This window comes from Cebus imitator, unplaced genomic scaffold (assembly GCF_001604975.1).
Source record: "Cebus imitator isolate Cc_AM_T3 unplaced genomic scaffold, Cebus_imitator-1.0 Scaffold658, whole genome shotgun sequence".
Taxonomy (NCBI): Eukaryota; Metazoa; Chordata; class Mammalia; order Primates; family Cebidae; genus Cebus; species Cebus imitator.
In genome coordinates, this window is record NW_016107973.1 from 345827 (window position 1) to 366258 (window position 20432).

The 20432-nt window shown below is 39.7% G+C and overlaps 1 long non-coding RNA gene across 2 annotated transcripts in view; it reads left to right on the forward strand.

Moving 5' to 3' along the window:
- Positions 1–20432, forward strand: part of LOC119469451 — a 90045-nt gene that overhangs the window by 48360 nt on the left and 21253 nt on the right. For both annotated transcript variants that reach the window (XR_005198266.1, XR_005198267.1), the window contains one exon: positions 17155–17330. This is a non-coding gene — a long non-coding RNA (uncharacterized LOC119469451). The remainder of the gene's footprint in view (positions 1–17154; positions 17331–20432) is intronic.

Genomic DNA, 20432 nt, shown 5'->3' on the forward strand with positions numbered 1-20432 from the left:
TTGGTCTGTGGAAGTCCTATCAAGTTGGCTTCTGAGTCTTCTTGATGTGTTCACTGATATGATCATTCGGTCCAGACTCATCTGGTACAGTTCGACTAGAGACTTGGATTCAGCCATTTTTCATTGTGCCTTTTAGTGGGTAATATTTTTAAAAGACTAAATCTGGGTATTAGAGTTGCTCATTGCTACTAGGTTGGCCGTTGTTTCTTAACTTTTTCAGTGCATCAAACCAGTAAATAGGTGTTACCTTTTTAAGAGAATATACATGATCAACTTCCATCCTGGGCTGCTACTCTTTTCCCTCATAAGTAATTATTTTTATCAGTTTTTGTTTTAATCTGCTAGTTTAGATAATATAATAGAATATTATGTGGATATTAGTTTTCTCTTCTCCTCAGAGATAAAAAGTGGCATATTCTACCTCAGTCAAAATTCTAGAAGATCAGAGGTATTTGAGATATCCCTTCTAAGGTAAAGGATAAATAGCTGCACCTCACCTCTCCTACAACCAAAAAAGAGGTACACCATCTGGTGGGCTTCTTTGGATTTTGGAGGCAATATACTCCTCATATGGGTGTGTAACTCTGACCATTTACTGAGTGACCTGAAAAGCTGCTAGTGTTGTGTAGGGCCTAGAACAAGAGAAGGCTCTGTAACAGGTCCAGGCTGCTGTGCAAGCTGCTATGCCACTTGGGCTATATAATCAAGTGAATCCAATGGTGCTTGACGTGTTGTTGACAGATAGGGATGCTGTTGGGAACCTTTGGCAGGCCCCCCATAGGTGAATGGCAACACAGGCCCTATCATCTTTCCCAGGTAACTACTTTTGAGAAACAGCCCTTGGCCTGCTAATGGGCCTCAGTAGAGACTGGAAACAACCAAGCTTTCATGTGACCTGAGCTACCCACAATGACCTGTGTGTTATCTGACCCACATAGCCATAAAGTTGGGTATGTACAGCAGCACTCCATCATCAAAGGTAAGTAGTATATATGAAATAGAGCTCAAACAGGCACTGAAGGCATAAGTAAGTTACATGAGGAAGCAGCTCAAATGCCCATGGGCCTCATTTTTGCTACACTCCTTTCTTTCTCTCAGTCTGGACCTATAATCTAAGTTCCCTATGATCAGTTGACAGAGAAAGAGAAGTTTGGTTTACAGATGATTCTGCATGATATGCAGGCACTACCCAAAAGTGGACAACTGTAGCACTACATCCGCTTTCTGGGATGTCCCTGAAGGACAATGGCGAATGGAAACTCTCCCAGTGGGCAGAACTTTGAGCAGTGTACCTGGTTGATCACTTTGCTGATCACTTTGCTTGGACAAATGGCTGTACCTGCCATTTCTATATATACTGATTCATGGACTGTGGACAGTAGTTTTGCTACGTGATCAGGAACTTGGAAATAACATGATTGGAAAATTGGTGACAAAGAAATTTAGGGAAGAAGTACTTGGATAGACCAACACTTACACATTGGGAATCAAGTTTTCAATACGTAAACTTTAGAGGACACATTCATACTGCAGCATTCTGCCCCTGGCCCATAAAATTTATGTCCTTCTCACATGCTGAATATTCTGACTCCACCTCAGTAGCCCCAATGTCTTCACTTGTTCTAGTACCAACTCAAAAGTCCAAAGTTTCATCCAAATCAAATATGGATGAGACTCAAGGCATGATTTATTCTGAGGGAAATTCCCTCAAGTTGTGAGCCTATAAAATCAAAACAAGTTATCTACTTCCAAAATGCAACAGTGAGACAGGCATAGGATAGATATTCTAATTCCAAAAGGGAAAAATAGGCAAGAAAACGGGAGTAACTGGTCCCAAGTAAGTGCAAAACTGAACTACATTAAATCTCAAAGCTAGAGAATAATCTTTCTTGACTCCATGTCCCACCTTGTGAGCACACTGGGATATGGGTTAAGCTCCCAAGGCCTCAGGAAGCCCCACTCGTGTGGCTTTGCTGGGATTGGCCCTTGTAGCAGCTCTCATAGGTTGGAGTCTCCTGTTCTTACAGGCTGGGGCTGCACACTGATAGGTTTACAGGTTCATGGTCTCTGTGGCAACCCTATTACCTGTGGCTCAACTAGGCATTACCCTAGTGAGAACTCTGTAGTGCTCCTGCCCATGCAGCAGGTTTCTGCCTGGGTCACAAGGATGTCTGATACATCCTTTAAAATTTAGGTGGAGGAAGCAGTGCCCCCGAAACTCTTGCATTCTGCTCACCTGCAGAATTAGCACCACGTGGGAACCACCAAAGCTTACAATTTACACCCTCCACAGGAGCAGCCTGAGCACACCTATGTCCACTTGAGCTACAACTGAGACTGCCAAGCAGCACTGTACTAGAATGCAGGGATCAGAGTCCCAAGACGGCTCTGAGTAGTGAGCCATGAAGGACACCCCAGGCTTCTCCCTTGAAACCATTCCGCCCTCCTAGATCTCTGGACTTGTAGGAAAGGGACAACTTTGAATATCTCTGAAATGCCTTCCGAGTCTTTCTCCAAGGCATTGTCCTGATAAATAGCACCTGGCTTCCTTCTATCCATGCTAATCCCATTATCAAAGACTTGCTTGGCTGCACCCTTGGATCCTTTTTCATTCTTTATATGATGCGAATGTTAATTTTCCAAATATTTATGTTTTGATTCAGTTTTTAATTATAAATTAGAAATTACATCTTTAAATCATTTCTCTTTTCTTATATCTTACTGTATACAGTTGTAAGATGCCACACAGTTCCTCCATTACCTTGCTTAGAAATTTCTTCTGCCAGATATTTTAGTTCATCACTCTTAAATTCTGCCTTCCATAAAGCCCTTGGGCATCAAAACAATTCAGTCAAAGTCTTTGCCAATTTATAACAAGAATTGCCTCTATGCCAGTTTCCAATAATATATTCCTAGTTTTCATCCAAGACTGTGAGAATGGCCTTTACTATCCATATTTCTACCAACATTCTGATCACAATCACTTAGGTAATCTCAAAGAAGATTCTGACTTTTCTTACAGCCATACTCTTCTTCTGAGCCCTCACCAGAATTGCCCTTAATGCTTTATTCATGGCAATGTAGGCATTTGCTATCTGGCTCCTCCAAACCCTTCCAGCCTCTATCACCCAGTTCCAAAGCCACTTTCACATTTTCAGTTTTTTGTTATAGCAAAACCCCACTTCTTCAGTACACATTTTCCTAATCCATTTTTGTGCTGCTAGAACAATGCCACAGACTGTGTAATTTGTAATGAAGAGAAATTTATTGGCTCACAGTTCTAAAGGTTGGGAAGTCCAAGATTGAGGAGCTGGCATCTGGTAAGGGCTTCTTATTATATCATCCCATGGTGGAAGGGCAAAGAGAGGAGGAGAGACAGCAAGAGGGGGAACAAACTTTTCCTTTTATAAGTGATTAATGACATTATTGTGGCATTAATCCATTTATGGGTGCAGAATCACCATGACCCTAGACATCTTAAAGGTCCCACCTTCCAACACCTTTATATTGTGAATCAGGTTTCTAACAAATGAACTTTGGAGGACACATTCAAACTATACCATTGTGGATGGAAGTAAGTTACTAACTCGAGCTCATACACAATGAGACAGATTATAGAAAGGAGTAAATAACAAGAAACAAGAATCATTGGGAGCATACTTAGAGTCTACTTACCACAACATCATTAGGCCATTTCTCCATACTGATTACTGGGAATGCTTCATATGTCATGGTAATTAGACTCATAATTTAATAGTATAATTTTATAATATAATTTTAATATAAGATATTTAATATATTAAAATTTAATCGTATTTAGTTAAATATTTAGTATTATATATTGTATAATTTAGTATTATAGTTTTAAAGTAATATAGCTCATTATATAAATAAATTAAGCAATACCTTGGGAAGTATTGCATGTGAACACTGAGAGAGATTAGAGCATTCAAATTCCTGGTGGCTTCAGGACACAATGCCTTAATGAAATTCCAGTTTCTATTACTGAGCAGGCATTACAAAGCAATTTGTTTGATTTACTTAACTCTTCCTAAATTCCCATAATTTAATCTAAATTATACATTAAATAATAGGCTACTTGAATAAATGTTAAGATGAAAAGTGATGAAAATTGGGGCATTTCTTGCTCATATTAGTTTTATCAACATTAATTTTCTACCCTCCCAGTCATTTGTTCCAGAGGAAACACGTGTTATTCTGACTGAGCCCCTGCCAGTCTGTCACCTTAAAAGCCAGTCAATTCATATCATCCCCACATAAAGGTCTCTTATTCCCAGAGAGAGGATTTCATTTCAACCATCTCCATTACCACCATCATCATTATCACCAAGAGAGGTTGTTGACTGGGCATCCGCAGAGGAGGGTAAAATGATCAGCCCTGGCAGTCCATCATCTACATAAGAGGTCACTGGGCATAGACAGTGTTTCTCTCATCTTTTTTCATTATTGTCCCTGTTTTGGGGGACTTTTAGACATATTCTTCCTCACACATCTTTTCTGCCAAGAATGTAAGATTTTAATATCACAGGTAAAGTGGTAACTGTTTATGTACTGTGGTCCTTTTCAGGACCACAAACCATTGTAATGTCTACCATCCTCCTTACAATCAAGAGCTAATTTTCAGCCCCTTGGGCATAATGTTGCCTCTGTTAACAATGCATGAAATACTGTGATGACAGCAAAGGTTGGACCACATTCCTGCCCCTTACTTGATGTGTGATGCTGAAATCCTTTCTTAGCCTCTGTCAGCTTGCCCTTAGTCATCTGTAAGAGGGGACTCAACTATGCCTTCCTTACATAACTAGTCTATGGTGTAAATAAGAAATCCTGTACAGCATAGATGTCACCTAGTAGGACATCAACAAATGTTCATACTGACCCACTTTTCTACTCCCTCCTAGAGAAGTGATGACTGTTACCTAAGCCAAACAGCACAATTGCCATAGAGTCCACCTGGAAATATAGCAAGCAGTAAGAAGTTAAACCTACTCATACTTGCATTATGAATGAAGCTTTTGGGAACTGTCCCTGTGTTGCAGGAGGACTGTGCTGAGGGATCAGGGGAAAGGGAAGGAGTTAATTAAAACATTTCCTTTAATCCCCTGTCATTTTCTGCCTCCTTATTTAATCTTCTAGATTGGTATTGGAAAAGCAGTTTCTATTGAGCCCCCAAATGAAGAGAGAGTGCAGATGAAAAGGAGGCAGGACTCACAAGCCCTTGATCTTCATACCAGACCCATTAGCACCTACAGGACCTTGTACCGGGATTTAGTCTGCGCTATCAGCTTCTTCAAAGTGAGAGGTTGTTGAGTGAGTACTTACAAGGGCACAATAATAAAAACATGTAAAATTATAAATGTTTAAGTCCTAAAAGGTATAAAGAAGATAGGTGGGTGTCCCTTGGGGGAGTGTAAGAGTTAGAATACCCTTCCTGTTCCTTACTAGGTGATTCTGCAAAATTGATTTCATATCAGCAAGTTTAATACAGTAAACTTCAAAATGGGAATAATGACAATTTCTCTACAGAGTTACGAGAGAATAATGCAGAATATACAACTGCATGCTTTTAACTATAAATATATAAATGACATCATAGAGTAAGTGCTCTTTTTAAAATTTTTGGGACTCCATGTTTGGATCCCCTTCCACGAATACTCCCTTCGTGGAAGCCATCTTTCTCTCTCCTGGATTTTCCCTCTGGAGTCCCCTTCCACCAATACTCCCTTCATGGAATCCTGTCTTCCCCTCCTAAACTCCATCTCTATTCCCTTCCACTCAGTGTGGAAGATGATTTCCTCTCCTGGATTCCATCTCTCTGGATTCTCTCACTCAGTGTAAGAGTTACCTGTTTCTTTCTCCTTCTCCTGTTTCTCTCTCTCTCTAAATTAAAAAAAAAGAAAATTTTCATTCTCTGAAAATAGTGTTACTTAGATATATCTAATAAGGTGATTTGAGATTCTTTTAAATATGACTAGTCTTGCTATCTTGACCATCTTACATATATACTGTCTAGGCCTAAGAGTACAGTGGGTGACAGGTGCCTTGCTTTCTTCTCTCATAGATATTGCAAAGAGGTTGTACCAATTTGTCCTCCGTAGGCCGTGGATGGAGTTTTCATGGCCCTATATTTTCCATTTTAAGAGGATATAGCATAAACACCAACTCACTGATTAAGTTTTCTTTTCAAGCCCTGTAATTATTCCGGGACATATTTGAGACATAAAGTGAGATCATTGTCTTGCATTTGGTAATTTTAATGTGAAATATGCCATTTATAGGAAAATAAAGTAGGGAAAATGAAAAATAATCTAACATTCCAATGAAAGTATATCACATTAGCAAATACTAATATAATAAAACCCTATTATTTGTACAGATCTTGAAAAGTGAGTGTTCATATCTTGTATTTCATTATGACAAATTAGTAAAGAGATTTTAAGGTGAATTAGACAAATGTTTAATATTCATGTTTTTTGAGGAAGCAGTCCCACTTGTGGGAACTTATACTCTAGTTAACAGCCTGAGAGGTCCCTGCCACCATCAGTCATGTGTTCCTACTGCTCAGTGCTGAGCTGACCATTTCCCTAATTGACTTGGTGCCTTAAGGACTCCCTGCCCCTGTTCCATCCATCCTTTTATCCAAAGAGAAAAATAGGACTCATCGCTAGATGCCCAATTTCAATGGACCATATACTGATCAAACCCAAGGGTTGGTATGGACCAGTGCTCAGATCCTTACTCCTGGAGGGACAAATAGATCTCTGGCCTCATCCATATCTGGGATAAATCTCTCTTCCTCTCCTTTCTCTGTGTCCTCAGAGGCCCTCCCTTTCCTACCAGATAAAAAGCAGCCCGATCTTTCCCTTAAGTTTAAGCTTTCCTAAAGAATGGAAGAAGCTGGCTTCAGACATCTTTGGCTCCCACCCTGCCATAAACTTCCCCTAAGGCAAGGGGAAGGAACACCAAGTCTGGTTCCTTGCTGGAAATACAAGGAGGGTAAACACAGGGAGGACAGACATTAACTCCCTCAACAGTATGTGTCCAGATACAGTTGCCAAAGATCTGCCACCAGCACTTAAGGTGCCCAGGCGGCCAGCTACTATCCCTGGCTCTGTCAGTTTCTGTGGTGATCAAATCCTTTGCCATTCTACTTTGCCCTTGCTCACCTGTAAAAGGTGACTCACAATGTCTTCCTTAGAGAAGTTTTCTGTGGGATAAATGAAAAATCGCATACAGAGTAGATGGTACCTAGTAGAACTTCAACAAATGGTCATCCAGGCCCACCTTTTTCCTCCTTCCCAGAGAAGTAATGACTTCTCTGGGAGGGAGGAAAAAGCAGCATAACTGCCACAGAAATCACCTAGCAGTGGAGCAGGAAGATGGAGCATGTGTTCACACTTACATTATACATGAACCTTTGGGGCCATTTCTGTATTGCAGGATGGTTTTCTGAGGTATTGGGATGAGGTGAGAAGATCATCAAACCCTATCATTTTCTGCCCCCTCATTTGATCTTCTACATTGATTTGGAAAAGCAGTTTCTATTGAGCCTCAAATGAAGAGAGAGTGCAGATGAAGAAGAGGCAGGAGTCACAAGCCCTTGACCCTCATACCAGACCCATTACCGCCTATAGGACCTTGCACTGGGATTTCATCTGCATCATCAGCTCTTTCAAAGAGAGAGAGGTTGTTGAGTGAGTACCCACAAGGGCATAATCCTGGCAGCATAAAAAAGTACAACTGTTTTAATTCCTAGATGGTCATTATCTATAAAAGACCATGTGTTGTCCTTTGAGGAGAGTAAGAGTTACATCCTCAATCCTGATCATACTAGATGCCTCTGCAAAATTGATTTTCTATCAGTGAGTCTGAATCGGTCATCCATAAACTGGAAATAATGATGCCTTCCTCATAGACTTGTGAGAGAATTATGCAAAATATGTAATTGTACATTTTTGGCTACAAATATGTGTGCTATCATAGAGTAAGTGTCCCTTTACACCTTTTTCCCCCTGAAAATAGTGTTTCTGAGATTTCTCTAGTAATGTGACTTTGGGGCTGTTTAGATATTATGAACCCTGACCATTTTTATACCATTGCCCAGACTGCTTCATTCTATCCCTGTCTCCATTAGTTTGTGTGGTGAGCAAACTCTTTGCTATCCAGCTCTGTGCTTAAGGAGCAAGTATGTTGTAGTTCATATTCATCCATGAAGACAGCATAGTCGTACTCACTAGTAGGGTGGTCATGAGGATTAAATTCAGTCATTAAAGTGAAGAACATGCAGCTGGACCCTCTAAACAATGTGTTCCATCAATATTAGTTGCCCTTCCTCTCTGGATCAGAAAACTAATGTGGCTCCTAACCTGACCCTTCAGGTAGGACTCCTTCACTTGCATGTACATCAGAATTAGCTTAGAGAGCCTTTTTTAAACCTTTACAGAAACTCACTTGTTGTTGGAAATAGGACTTCTGTATCAAAGTTCATTCAAGTGATTAAGTCATAGTAATATGGGCCTCAGGAAGTAGATATTCCACTGGACACCTAAAGTGTTATGCAAAAGCCCATTTCCCCTTCATTCTACTCATACTAGGTATGACAAGCTTTCACCTTTACTGCCAATCTGATCACTCATTTCCTTAGACCTGCCCCTTGGAAGAGCTCTCTCAGATGATTGTTAACTTAGAGATTCACAGCTCTTGTTCCTCTGTAGTGTCTCCTGTTTCAAAAGCCCAACATGACAATATGGCATGCTTCTATAATGTTAACCTGCTGATAAAATGAGAGGACACAAAATAGCTTATTATGTGGAAATAGGATGCTGATTTTTATCTTTGACCCCAAACGTCATGAATGAGATGATGAGATGGCAAGTGACTGATGATGCTCTATTCTTCACAAGATGCCATCAGCTAGAGATGGAAGCCCTAGTGTGGGCTCCTGGGGCTGCCTCTACCTCCCTCACTCCCTGAATTATTTTCTGTGGACTAAGATTTGTGCTCTGTTTGTGGCTCTGATGGTGTTGGTGTGTGTCTTCTGTGCAGGAATGGGGTGCAGGGGAGGGGAATGCTAGGGAGGTGTCGGCTGTTAGGGAAACCCTGAGAGGAGGGGATCCTGATGTAAGAAAGGAGTGAAAGCCATGGCCCTAAGTCAGGTTAGTCTGGCATGCACATGATGTCTGTTTTTAAATTTTTTTTAAAGAAATTATTTTTTCAAAAAAGAGACAAGGGCTCACTATGTTGCCCAGGCTGTTCTTTAATTCTTGGGCTCAAGTGCTCATCTTGTCCCTGACTCCCAAAGTGCTGGGATTACAGGCGTAAGCCACCACACCCAGCCACATGTGATGTCTAATAATAGTATTACATTTCTCCTCCTCAGAGGCATCTGAATTTCCTGTCAGGATATGACTCTGCCATGTTTGTGTGCCTTGTAAACCGGTTTCTGACACTGTGAATAAGGACACCATTACTGTTGTTCTCAGAAGGCTGGGTGGTGGCATGAGAATGGGAGTTGTGGAAGAGGATTGAATTTTTTGGAGGACACAGGTGATCAGAGCAACTTTCCAGACCCCACGAATGGGAAAAAGAATAGCCTCTTCCAGCTAAGAGGAGGGCAGGAGAGACAGCTAGGAGGGCAGCAGGGGCCTCTTAAAGCAGGAACCATACGGTGGTACATGAGGACCTGGACCATCAACTCTAAGTGAGATGCTGGTCTGAGATGTTAGAGCACTTTTACATGCTTTCATGAGCTGAAGCTAGAACACGGGCCTGCTGATTCCCAACTCTCTACTCTCCTCATGAATTACTGCAAGCTGCCTTTTCAAAGGAAAGGCAAACTTGGTTCTCACCATCTTGGAAAGGCAGGCTTGGTTCTCACCATCTTGGAGACACAGTTTCCTCATCTCAGAAAAGGGAGCTGACACCATTCCCTTTATATGGTGGTCCTGAAGACAGACTGCTATCCTCTGTGTGCGGGAAACAAACTCTGCAAATATAAACCTATTCACATTAATGAGACAGACCCTGGAGTGACTGGAAAATGGAGGGCTCAGCTAATGGTGCAATTTGCTCAGAGCACAGAGTGCTAGGCACACAGGGCTGGAATACATAGGCTGGGTCCTTTGTAGGAGGTGTCTCTAGCAGGGAGAGAGGTGGGTTGCTTTTGAGGATGTTTTGAAGGTGTGATTATCTTTATCCACTTTCTTAATAGTGCCAGCATTACCTGGCAGTGCTCTTTTTTTCCAGGGACTATATTTGTCTCTGAGCCTCTGTTGCTATGCAACAGTCTCCTCTGAGCCCAGAGCATGATTCAGCGATACTAGTCTGGGCTGCTGCATCCAGAGTCATGGAGATGACATGACTGAGAGGGAGTGAAAGAAGGTCTGCGAAGTCAGTACAGGGGTGGAGTCTTGGGGTCTTGAATGGCCTGCTGTCTAGGAGGGGACGTCTCTAGAGTGAAGACATGTCAGCCAACGCTGATGAGAGACAGAGTGAGTCTTAAAGGAGATGGATCAATGAACAAAACATATGGAATGCATATAAAAGGTAGCTTATGCTTAGCTTTTTAATATACATAGGAATTTTCTGAATAGAACTGGCAACACATTCTCCAAACTGTTTCATGAATGACTCTAAAGAATAACATCTGTTTGATTGTCTCAAAAATTAGGAGCTTTAATTTTTAAGAAAGGAAAATCAAAATGGAGATAGATGCCCTTTGCCCATATTTGCAGCTCTAGAATTCTCAGATGGGGACTCAGCAAGAGTGGTAGGAGGGAGTAGGGACTTAAGCTTGATGGCTATCAGCCTGAGCTTCTGGAATTTTCCACACATCGTCAGTGATCCTTGTGTATTCATCACTATCTGGAATCTCTAAGCCCCAAGATGGGAAGGCCAGCACTTCTCTGAGATGGAAAGAAAGCTGTACCTGGGAGTGTGTATTTGGCATGATAGAGTTTGAGCCCTAAATACACACACACACACACACACACAATGTTGTTGTGTTTCAGCCATAGACACACACACACATACAAATACACTTTTTAACATTTTGTATATTTGCAAGTACACACACCTACTATATCTAGGCAATTATTTCAAACTGCTTCTTCTCCCATGAGCAGTATGTTTTGTACATATTCCAAAAATAGTAGGTATATGTGTGTTTTCATCAAACCATGTACAATTTAAAATTATTACCTCAGAGGTTTTCTTGATTATCACATTTCAGAAAGTAAAGACTTATATTTGTAAAATGAAATATATATATATATATATGTACATAAACACACACATGTAGAGAGAGAGAGGAAAGAGAAAGTGATAGAAATGATTACTATAGTGAAGCACATTAACATATCCATCTATTCACATAGCTATCATTTTTTGTGAATGCACTTGAAACCTACTCTCTTACCAAATTTACAATGTACATTATATTACTATTAACTATATTCATCATGCTGCACATTAGATATTCAGGCTTATTTATCCTTTGTAGCTTTAATTTTATACCTTTGAACAACCTCTCCCCTCTCCCCCCTCCACTTCTGGTAATGATATCTCTATGCTTCTATGAGCTTGACTATTCTAGTTTCTGCATATAAGTAAAATCATGCAGAAAAAATTCTTCCTTCTGTGTCTAGCTTATTTTACTTAGCATAATGTTCCCCAGGTTCATTCATGCTATCACAAATAGTAGGGTCTCCTTTTTAAAGGCCAAAATAATATTCCATTGTGTGTGTGTGTATGTGTGTGTGTGTGTACACACACGTACACACACACACACATATATATATATATACATTTACAATACAATATTCCATTGTGTATATATATATATATATATATATATATAAATTTCTTGATGTAAAATGGGGTAGTATTTCCATATAACCTATGCACATTCTCCCATATACTTTAAATCATCTCTAGATTACTTATGATACCTAATATAAGTCCTATGTAAATAGTTGTTATACTGAATTGGTTTTAAAATTTGTATTATTTTATTGTCATATTGTTTTTATTTTCTTTTCAGAATATATTTTCAGTCTGAGGTTGGTTGAATTCATGTATGTAGAATCCACAGATAGAAAAGGCCAACTGTACTTATTTATTTAATTCTCACCACAGCATGAGAAGGATCTATTGTTACCTGACTTTAGATATAAGGAAACTGAGGTACAATGAAGACAGAGTTAGCAAGTGGCAAGGCTTAGATTTGAACACAGGCTGCGTGGCTCCCAAGTAAATTCATCTATCCAGCGTGTGCTGCTGCCTCTCAAATGATAAGAAAAATCTTACTTTTCATCAGGGAACAGTACAATAAAACAAATTGAGATTCTGTGTATTTTCTCTGTTAACTGGGCAGAATTTTAAAATATTGATAGTAATCTGTGTCGTTTTGAATTTTGGGGAATTATGTCCAATAATACTATGGAGAATACTCCCCCAACATCTCCTCTCCCTTTCTGTGCTGTAGGCATGTTCCTATCCTACAGTGAATGGCTCTTCTGTGGTTGGGGCAGAGAAGGTTCATGTTTTCCAGCCATTTTAACATTTTGTGTATTTGCAAGTACAATACATGTTTATTATAGATAAAAATAGATTAAATAGAAAATAGAATAACAATACCCCAAAGCCTACTACAATGTTTTTATCTGCATTATATTCTTCCAGAAGTTTCTTATGGAGGTATTTATATAGATAGGCATGCATTTATATGTTTACATATAAAAGATACCTCATTTTACATTTGGTTTTATAACTTTATTGCCTCACTGTAGTGGGTTAAATTTTGTCCCCTCTGTTTGGAAATCTGTATATTAAAGCATTTCCCTTTGCTTTTGACCCCAAATCTACCTCACATTCATGGATTTATCTCTTACCTCATTGGCGTAGGTTAGGTTGGGGTGTTCACAGTGTAGAGGGGTCCCTCCCTGAGAGCAGGGTTTTCATCCTTCATTACCCCAATCTGTACAGGCTTTCCAGATTACCTCCTAACTCTATTAGTCTCCAGGACACTGAACACAGCAGCCCAGACCCCGTACCACTGCACCTCTCCTCTGTCAGTTCCTCCTGCTACCCCTGCCCCACCTTATGCCTTCCAGCCCCCAGCTATCAAGGGGCAGTAGAGCTACCTGGTGTTCCATCATATGGCTGCCCCAGAGTATTTTTTTTTACAGTCTTCTTTTGCACTTTTAAGTTTTTTCAGGAAGAATTTGAATCATTTGAATAATTCCATACAAGTTAATAAGCTGGGTTTTTAGGGAGGTATTGTATTTTTTGGTTTTTACACACACTTCTTTGCAAAGAAGTTTGATAATGGAGGTGCATTAGTGCCACCTTGTAACAGAAGCCTGAACTGCAGCCTGAACTAGGGTAAGCTGAATTGTGAAAGGGAGGGACTGTGGCCCAAATTTACAAGATAGAACTTTCTGGAAGTCTGGGTATAAAAGGTGGCATACACAGGCAAAAAAAGATACTGAGGGCCTCTAAACAGGAAGTGCAGATTTTTAGTATGTTAAAGAGAAAGATGTATGTGAGAGGAACTAAAAGATCATTTTAATGATTATGCTTTGAGACTTGTGGTTAAATACCTAGAAGCCTATATAAGCAAAAATGGGATCAGACCATTTATGATTTTTGTAACCCACTTTTACTGTTACTGTGATCACCTTTCTGTGTAAATATATTTTTGTGATAACATTTGAAATAACCTTACAACAAAATTTTAGTTTCTTTTTTTTAATGGCCTGGGTATCATCTCATCATGTAGATGCCCTAAAATTTATTTAATTGGTATCCTAATTATAAAAATTTAGTTCCCTTACTGTTTTTTCTATTACAAACAGTAGTATGCTTAACACTATGTTCATATAGATGGAAATATCTTTGTGAGCATTTATTTGTAAATTCCTGATCCTCTGAACTATAATATTCTTCAAAATACTATTACTAATTTATATTCCACATATCACAGTATGAAAATAGATATTTTTCCACACATTAAAAATAATGTGAATCATTAATCTCATAAGCAAGAAATCATTTTTTCATCATTATTTTCATTATACTTTGTTTTTGCTACCTTCTAGAATTCCATCCTACGGATGTGATATTATCAGTTTTACAGCTCTATGTTATTCAGAGTGTTCTGATAGTTCCTATTACTGACATTCTGTGGATGAAATATTTTCAGAGTCTGTGCACTGCAAAAGATCACAGTTCTGGGCACAGTTTCTGTAGCTGTTTGTACAGGTGAGCAGAACGTATCCTCCTGGAGAATTCTGGTATTGTGATAACAAAACATGATTGTTGTATGAGAGAGTTTGTGTGTGCCAACAACTATGTTTCCCTCTTCCTTCTGCCTGTTTATGGCCTTATGTTCCATTTGGTCTCAAAATTCAGGCTCTGCAGTGAAGAAAGGGAATTATCAGGATGACAGGCCTTACTGGATCCTCATCAACATCTTCCACTATGTCCTGAAGATAAACTTTTTTTTTTCTTTTTTTTTTTTTTTTGAGATGGAGTATCACACTGTTGTCTGGGCTGGAGTACAGTGGCACAATCTCGGTTCACTGCAATCTCCGCCTCCCAGGTTCACAGGATTCTCCTGCCTCAACCTCCCGAGTAGCTGAGATTACAGGTGCACACCACTATACCTGACTAATTTTTTGTATTTTTACTAGAGATGGGGTTTCACTATGTTGGCCAGGCTGGTCTCAAACTCCTGACCTTGTGATCCTTCCACCTTGGCCTCCCAAATTGCTAGGATTACAGGCGTGAGCCACTGCACCCAGAGAAGATAAACTTCTAAAAGAGAATTGTTGGTGCAAAGGGTGTGTACCTATGTAACCCTTTGCTAGGTATTGCCATACTGATACTCATAAAGGTAGTTCCATTTAGGCTCCCCAAATAGAATCATGTGGCCACAGAAGAATGAAGAAACTAGTAATATTGACATCTAGTCACATAGGGCAGGCTCTGGACTTTGTCACGGATCAACTCTCAAGCCACTGCCGTAATTGAAGGATGTGGAAGTGATCAGGAGTTATCAAATTTTGCACACAAGTAAAACGCAAGGTAGCATGAGGGGAAAGGGGACAGTCGTTGCTTGAAGGAACACAGGAACGGGTTAGCAGTTTGGGATATAGCAACAGTTATATACATTCATATTTATATGAAGCAAGTACATCAAAGCCTTTGTATGAAAATGTTTAGTAGTTACTGTGGTACAACAGAAGACCAGATCAATGTCATATTTTTTTAACAGCTTTCTTGCAGCTAAACTTACAGAATATACAATTTACACATTTAAAGGGTATAATTTGATGAATTTTATTAAATGTATAGGGTTGTTCAGCCATACCATAATCAAGTTTTAGACATTTCTATCACTCCAAAAAGTCCCATCATGCTTGAATGCAATTAATCCTTGCTCCCACTCAGAGCCTCAAGCCACAGATATGCTTGGTGTCTCTATGGATTTCTTTACTCCAGAAATTTCATGTAAATGTAATCATGTAATATTTGGTCTTTTGCATATGTCTTCTTTCACTTCACATATGTTTTGAAGGTTTATCTATATTATGGCATATCCATACTTCATTCCTTTTATTGGCAAAGAATAATCTTAATATATCACATTTTAAACACATTAATCAATCAGTGAACATTTGGGTTGTTTCCGGTTTTGGGCTATTGCAAATAAGGTTGCTATATATATTTGTATACAGTTTTTTTATGTAGACATATGTATTGATCTTGACTATGTACCTAGAAATGGAATTGCTGGGTCTTATGAGAAAAAAAATTCAAACTTGTGTTTATATTGGTATGGATTCATGTATACCTATGTTAAAGGCTTGGATATTTTATTGAACAAATGCATCACAATAGAAACTCCAAAGTCTTGGTATCTGTGGTGCAGACTGGAATATGAGTGCCAGGGAGATTTGAACACTCAGATTCCTGGCAGCCTCAGGGCACAAAGCTTTCGTGAAATTTCAGGTTTTATTACTGAACAGGCATTAACAACATAGTTCCCCCGATTTGCTTAACCTCTCCTCACTTCCTATAACTTGATCTAAACTATGGATTTCACAATAGGTTACTTGGATGAAGGTTAAGGTTAAATGATATAAAACTTAAAGTATGATATGTTTACATTAGCTTTTAAGACATTAATACCATCTCTCACAGAAGAAATACTTGTCTGACTGAGCCCCTGTCTGCCATCTTAAAAGACAGTCAGTTCACATGGTTCCCATACACAGGTCTCTTGGCCCTAGGTGCAACATTTCACTTTCATCATCATTATCCTCATCATCACCAAGAGGGGTTGTTGAGTGAGCATCTGTGAGGGAGTATAAAATGACTAGTTCCTAAGCCTTGGTAGCTTATCATCCACAGAAGTCCCTGAGTTCATGCAATGTTTCTTAACTTTCTTTCATTACTATGATCCAAAGGAGGCTTTTTAGACATTCATTTTTTTTCCTCATTAGCTCCTTCATGCCTGAAACATGAAATTTTAACAGTACAGATATAGTGCTAACTGTTTATGTGCTATGTGGTTCATTGTGGTGCCACAAACCATTGTAATGTCTACCATTCCACTACCCTCCAGAATCAGTTTTCAACCCCTTGGGGACAATACCTCCTCTGTTGGGAATCCATGGACATTGTGATGAGGGCAAAAGCTATAATTTCATTCCTGTCTCTTACTTGATGTATGACGCTGGAATCCTTTCTTAGCCCCTGTCGGCCTGTTCTTGGTCATCTGTAAAAGGAACTCACAATGCCTTCCTCACAGAACTGTTCTGTGGGGTAAGTGAGAAATCCTGTACAGAGTAGATGGCATCTAGTAGGACTTCAACAAATGTTTGTCCTAGCCTACCTTTTCCTTCCCTCTCAGAGAAATAATGACTGTCACCTAATCCAAAGAGCATAACTGCCACAAAGACCACCGGGAAATGGAGCAGGAAGGAGTAGAACGTTATGAATGAAGCATTGCGGCCATTTCTGTGTTGCAGGATAACTTTGCTGAAGGATTGAGGGACACTGAAGAAGCTCATTGAACTATTTTCTTTAATTCCCTGTCATTTTCTGCTCCCTTGTTTGATCTTCTAGATTGATATTGGAAAAGCAGTTTCCCATTGAATCTCAAATGAAGAGAGAGTGAAGATGAAAAGGAAGTAGGATTCACAAGCCCTTGACCCTCATACTAGACCCATTACCACCAACAATACCTTGCACTGGGATTTCATCTGCACCATCAGCTTCTTCAAAGAGAGAGAGGTTGTTGAGTGAGTACCCGTAAGGGCACAATCCTAGCAACATGTAAAACTACAAGTGTTTAAGTCTTAGACAGTGATCATCTATAAAGGGAGACCATGTGTTGTCCTTTGAGGAGAGTAAGAGATACATCTCAACCTCTGCAAAATTGATTTTTCCATCAGTGAGTCTGAGTTGGTCATCTCTAAACTGGAAATAATGATGCCTTCCTCACAGACTTGTGAGAGAATTACACAAGGCATACAATTGTTTGCAAACTTTTAGCTAAGTTAGTGCTGTTATCCATATTTTCATTCTCTGAAGATAGTATTTCTGAGATTTCTCTAATAAGATGACTTTGGGATTGTTTTGATATGACTAGCCATGTTGTTGTGACCATGATTGTATACCTTTTCTGGTGAAATATGTGTGATTCTCTTTACAGTTCATAATTAAGAGAGTAGCATCTGATGGAGGCCTCATTTTCTTTTCTCGTAGATGTTGCCAAATGTCTCTGCAAAGAGGTTTTACGAATTCGTTCTTCCCCATTAGTGTATGATGTTCTTTCACCTAAATTTCCCATTTAAATGGGATGTGGTATAAACACACACTATCAGGCATCAGGGTTTATTTCTAAACTCAATAATTATTCTATGATATATTCTGAAGCATAAATGTAAACTATGTCATTTATTTTAAAATGTGACAGAAAAAATGAAAAGGAATCTAACATTATAACGCCAGGATATCAGATCAGCAAATACTTAAAAATATTATCTATCTCAGCTCACTGCAGCCTCTGCCTCTTGGGTTCAAGTGATTCTCCTGCCCCAGCCTCCCAAGTAGCTGGGACTACAAGTGCACACCACCATGCTCGCTAATTTTTGTAATTTTAGTAGAGACAGGGTTTCACCATGTTGGCCAAGCTGGTCTTGAACTTCTGACCTCAGGTGATCCGCCTGCCTCAGCTTCCCAAAGTGCTGGGGTTGCAGGCGTGAGCCACTGCACCTGGCGCAAAACATATGGATTTGGTGAACTTTCCCTCTTTTTCTGTAATCTATTATATTGGAATTTATAGAGATTCTCTTAGCCTTAAAGCCTTGATAGGACTTTGTTATAAATTTTGCCATAATCTGCATGAGTTTATGGGTTGGTGTTGAATAATGAACATTTCCTCAATTCCTTCTTGAAGGGATTTCAAGGAAAAATTTTGTAATATATGATTTTCAACCCACTCTTAGAATTTAGAACCTAATTCCAATCCCCCTCCATAAAGGGAGCTTCCACTGCAATAGCTCATTTTAAGGAATTCAGAGGCTGTTACTACAAACTACTCCCAAGGCATATGGAAAATTATATCTTCAGCAGGTTGCTTGATGAATATGCTATTGCGACAGGGATATCTATCTCTCCTGAACTGTTTTTCAAAGAAGTTGTCCTGAAATACTTTTTCCTCCTACAGGGATAGCCCTTGGCAAGGTGTTTACTTTCCTTGGGCACACATAATCAGGGCTCCTTCAGGAGACAGCATGTGGTTAACTGTTCTTTGCAGTCCTGGCCCTCTATGACTGTCCCAATGCAGCAGTGCTGGATGGACTAATCTGTCCAGTTCTGGGGTTCATTCATAGAAAGCCCTTGTAGCAGTAAATCTAAGTTATATTCTCCAATATTACTTTTATGAGGAATAAAGTCAACGTATCGTACTTATTACTTTTCTGTGATTTTTTTAGTTGGTTTAGAGTTCAGACTAAGAGTAGGAAGGTATTTTAGGGGCTTCTTAAACACAAGAGCATTGTGAAGCAAGACCACAGAAATAGTTGAGGAGCGAGTGAGGCACAGAAGGGGAGTAGAGCTGTAGGCCTATTGTAAGACCCATCCCTGAGGACAGAGCAATCATTCTGATTGCCCCTGAAGGGCAGCTTACTATTTAGAGTTTTGAAGGGAGAGGACCTGGGTTGAATAACCTGTTTCTCCTTTCAAACTCATCAGTCAGTTAAGTCATTCCTGTAACAGAGGAGTGAGTGTGTATAGACGCCACATATGTTTTTTCCCATGGATGTCTCTCCACATGGAAAAAGTATCAAAAATGTAGGATAAAAATTTTCTAGGATAACCCAATTTATTACTGAATTGACCAGATATCTGCCTACCAAATGATATTATTATAGGCTTGCTTACATGAAATAAATTTGAGATTCCTTAAATGATATTTTATGGTATTTTAGATCATTTAGATCATTTTAGTCATAAATATGATTATAGACAGTCTCTAGTTTTCTGCCACAGATGACTAAGCACTTAGCATGACGTGTGACTTTTGCACATTCACTCTCAGAGGGCTAGCTCATCACTAAGAGCTCTGGGGTCCTCCTGGATCTCTGGATGCTGGTGATACTCCTCTACTGTTACTTTTAAACAAATTTTTGATCACTGGGACCTGCTTTCTTCCATCAAACCTGGCAGAGTTCCCCCAATTGCCTGGATCCCAGCCTAGTTCCTCTAGTGAGTATGCTTTCTCAAATGGTGGTCTAAAGTGTGAATGTATTTTGCTTTCAGCTATCGGCAAAGGAACTATGCAAAGGCATGTGAGGTATACAGGACAAGTCAGTGTATCACAGTTGCCATAGAAACCTGAAGTCATTATAGGGTTTTGCATCTTTTAATAGAGCAGAAGACCTAGAAGAATATGGCTGTGAGAGCAAGGTCCTGCCTTCAGGTGTCTGAGACTCAGCTGACGGTGTGGGTGCCCCATGGTGGGGGCTGAACTGCCCTGGGGTTTGGGGAGTTGAAGGGATCCCAGAACCAAGCTGTCTCATTCTCACTTTGGGACTCAGTAGCCCGGCACTCTCATGAATTAGAGAGATATAGGACTCTTCTCACTCCAGTGAGTGTTGTGTATTACTCCAGAGTGTCCTGGAGCTACTTTTCATGTAAAGGCCAGGCGTGGGAGGATAAGACTGGTAATGACTCTCTTTGACCTCAGCTTCCCCCTCTGTAAAATGGGGATAAGAATGCTCACATACAGGATTGCTGCAACCAGGATTGTGATAACCCAAATGCAAGCCCATTGCCCTGTGGTTATTGCAGAATCAGGAATGCCTGTGTGAATTGAGGTTACTTTTCATTGCTTTTCT